The sequence below is a fragment of the Cupressus sempervirens genome, chromosome 5 (genome assembly GCF_028749045.1).
Source record: "Cupressus sempervirens isolate cs-2001-9-10 chromosome 5, ASM2874904v1, whole genome shotgun sequence".
NCBI classification, from domain to species: Eukaryota; Viridiplantae; Streptophyta; class Pinopsida; order Cupressales; family Cupressaceae; genus Cupressus; species Cupressus sempervirens.
The window spans coordinates 305137468-305141903 of NC_143122.1; positions in this window are offsets into that span (position 1 = coordinate 305137468).

The following is a 4436-nucleotide window of genomic DNA, read 5'->3' on the forward strand; positions in this document are numbered from 1 at the left end:
AGAGACCCCTTTCACAAAGAGGGAGACTTCTTTGGTCTAGATTTTTTAGAAGAGCAGCAAGCAGCAAGGTGACCAGTCTTGTGGCATTTCCTGCAACGGAAAGGGATGCCCTCGTAATCCAACATCTGAATCCAAGAGCCAAGAGGGGAATCCAGCTTAATCGTCTCAGGGAGTCCCTTGGAAATATCAATCTCCACAAGAATGTGAGCATACATCGTCCGAAACACATTGGACAATGTCATATCAACCAGTAAAAAAATCCTCGAGGGCCTCCCCCACTGCCTCCAGGACTAAATCCAACCAAAGGTGAAGGGGAAGATTCGGTAGCCTAACCCACAGTAGGATTTTGTTGAAGGATTCAGTCATTGGGTCAAAATCCATATACCAAGGTTTGGCCATCAAGGGGAACTTCTCCCCCCATGAGAAACCACGGCGCAAGATGGCAATTATATCTTCAGTAGAGGCAAATTTCATAATGAAAAAACCCCTTGCCACAGGGTAAATTTGGGCTTCTTCTGAAATGAAGGGCTCCCATTCTCGAGAAATCCAAGCGTGTAGATTCGAAAGAGAGGGCCAGAACCCCTTAAAACGAAAGATACCAGCGGTGGAAGAGAAGTCATCCACATAAGTGGAAATCTCATCAACAACTTCATACTCTAAATCAATCATAATCGGATTACTTATTGCGACAAGCACAGCATACCAGATCCCCAAACACTTCACCAGATTGCCAAAGCCACCATCAATGTCAACCTCATACGCTGCAACATCAGCATAAGAGATAGCTTACCTGCCCGCAACACCACAAGGTGGAGACACCTTCTCAGTAGGAGCAAATGCAAAGGAGCTGCCTGAGCCATACCCATAAGCAAGGGCGGGAGGACAAGGTCGGAGCCTCATCTAGGGCATCGCAAAGGGAAGAAGCTAGAGCAACCAAAACTAGGGACGACCCAGAAAAACCCACACCCAAGGAAGAGGCTCACCCAAATGACAACGCAGACACAGACACTGCAAGCAACGCAACAAAGGACATGGACACAAGCGCAAAGGACATGGATGCAAGTGCCATCAAAAATCCAATCACTAAAGAAAAATATGTATTATAAAAAAATTTATTGATAAAAATTTTTGAATAGATTCAATACTAACTAGAATCATTCTTTTATTAATATTATGAATACAATTCTATGTGAGTAAATTTTATGTTAAAGAGAATATAACATAAGCTTGTTTGAATCAATCATTTTCAAATAAATAACTTCCTTCGTAAAAAAATTTAAAACATAAATATTACTTTTTAATATTGATAGGTTACTAATGTGTATAATAATGTTAAAGAATTTAAGCTTGTGATAAAATTGAGTAATGAAACTTAACATATAATATTAGATTATATTAATTAATATTAAATATATCCTACAATAAAGATAATAATATAATAAGCACATGTAGTTACTAAATTTTATTAATACATGCAATTACTAATGTTAACAATAAATTATTTTATTAAAATATTGATTCATTGTTTTTAGTAGAATTTTTTAAAAAATAACTAACAGTTGCACACTTTTGTACACTCAACATAAGCCCATAGGAATTTTGAATTTTTAAAATACTCAAATAAAAATAATAATAATTGACTATCTTAAAATGTGTCATTTACATCTACAAAAAAGATTATTTAATGAATCCTTCGCTAAAACCATTTAGTTTTAGAACATATTGATTTAATTTAAATTTAGTGATTTGAGATGAATAAATATTATAGACAAAATTTTGGATCAATACAAAGTATAATGCCACTTTCTTTTTAGTGATTTTGGGTAGATAAAATTATGGACATTATTAATTTATAAAAAATAAAATAAAAATAAAAAAATTCTCCCTTTCTACAATTATTTTATAATTAGAAGAAATTACCTCTAATATGATATTTATTTCAAATTATCAACTCAAAAATGATATTTTATAAATAATAATAAGGGATAATCATGATGCCAAAAATAAGATAATTTGCTACTTTTCATCTTAGAAAAGTTTGCTAATTTTGAACTCAAAAAAATAAATACACAATGGAAGTACTTTTGAATTTCAAAATTATTTGAAAAAAATACTTAAAACAAAGTCATTAATCTATTTGTAAATACTAAATATAAAAATAAAGTATAACACTTTAAAATGGACAATAATGTTTTTTTTTAAATGTTTACTAAAATCATTCTATTTTAAAATATATGGTTTTAATTTAAATTGAGTAATTTTGAATGGATCCAAAACATCAGTAATTTAACAAATATTTTTTCGTCATTTTTCTACAATTATATCCACTATATCTTTTTATATTATTTACATTCAATTCTTATAAAATTTGGATATATCTTTTAATTTTAAAACATATTAATTTTTTAATATACTTTTCTATTCATAGATGAAACTAATTTCAAATGAATAATTTGGATAAATATAAACTAAAACATCACTAATTTTTATTAAATAATTTTGAATGAATAAATCCATATATATGAATTTTGTCATAAGAAAATATCTTTGACATATTTTTATTTAAAATGATCACCTCATACCAATGTTTTTTTTTAATATTTAATGATATTTCATACTTGCGAATAGGAAAGGGATATGAACAATGGGAAAAATTAGGTGACTTGATATTTTTCAGCTTAGAATTCTTCTAATTTTGAACCAAAAGAAAAGTAAATAAAGTATTTTCTAATTTCAAATTTTTTGTGAGATGCAATATATTCTATTGATTTAATTAATTATTATTATTATTATTTCAATAATAAAAAATTAAATACATTTTAATATTAATAAATTACTTATATGTATGACCAAAATCATTTATGTGATTGTAAATATTAAATATAAAAATAAAGTATAACAATTTTAAAAAATTAACACTATTTTACATTACTTAAAAGAATCGATACTTTTCACAATCTTGAATTTTCGAGTAAAATTTATCTCTCATGAAAGCTTAAAATTGAAATAAAATACTATTAAATTTTGAGTGAACACTAATTTGAAGTAAAAATCACTTACCCATCAATCATTTTCATTAGACTGACTCATTTATAAATTATTTAATGTCACATAATTAAACTAGCTAAATAACACATTTAAAAATTGAACCTCACAAATTTGATTCACAACAACCCTTGTTATGGTTAAAAAGTGAGAAAATCTTCCCATATTATTTTTTCGAATAAATCAAACCCTTCGTACAAAATAAAATCATACAAATTATTATAGGTTCATACAAAATAAACCAAACATGATCATAAAAATTAATATGGATTCAAACCAAATGAATCATCGATTGAACTTTTGAATTAAAACTACAATATACCTTATCTTTAAAAATCACCACTTGTATTGATCCAAGCTTCAAGTCTTCCTTAATATTTTGTTTAACTAGAAAGAAGACCTTTCATATTGACTTAAAGAAAAATCAATAACAAATTGTTGTATAAGTTCTTATTATAGTTCATGACATTGATTTGGAATAAGCTCAACAAAAAGTGGGGAAAAAAGGCAAGTTTATATTTCTTATTGTAGATTTGTTTGTTAATTTTAAGGAAAGAACATAAAAAATAATTGAACCGGAAAAGAAAAACTATACAAGAAGGGCTAACAATTATCAGGCTAAAAAAATTCATTTTTGGGAGCAAAACTCCCACATATAAGCCTATCGGCTTCAAAATTAAATCCAACTTCTTTGATTATGCAACAATTTCTTAGTACTCTACATAATATTTAAAAATGGATGTTACATTATTGTTTATTTTTAAGATCCATTTAAATAAATAATAACAAAAAAAAAATTGAAATCAGTTGTAACTAATATTTCTTTATTTTGATTAATGAAATAGTCAAAGAATTGGGAAATGTAGCTCAAGACTTTAAAATAGTAAGATATTATAAAATGAAATTGTGGGTGACATCAATTAAGTTTCAAAAATTTATATATTCTACACACACATTGCATATTGTAAATCAAGTTTCAAAAATTCATATATTCTATTTTAAAAAGATTTTAATAAACTAGCAACTGCATGCTTTTGTGCATGCAACATTAGCCGATAGGATTGTTGATTTGTAACATAGCAGTGTTTTTTCTTATTATTTAAATTTAATATTAAAAGTTTTTTTTGGGATATTTTAAAAAGTTAAAAATATTAAATTGATATTAGATCTTACAAATCTTCACAATCTTAACATAAAAAAAAATTATAAACAAAAAAAAAAAAAATCATTTAACTACAATTTCTTTATCTTTATATTATTTGATTACCTAAACCTTAATATTTATATCTATAACTCCTTTCTTTGAATTTAAATAGGAATAAAGAAGGAATCTTACACTATGTTACATTATTATTTCAGAAATTATAGATTTTTTGTTGTTCTTGATTCCA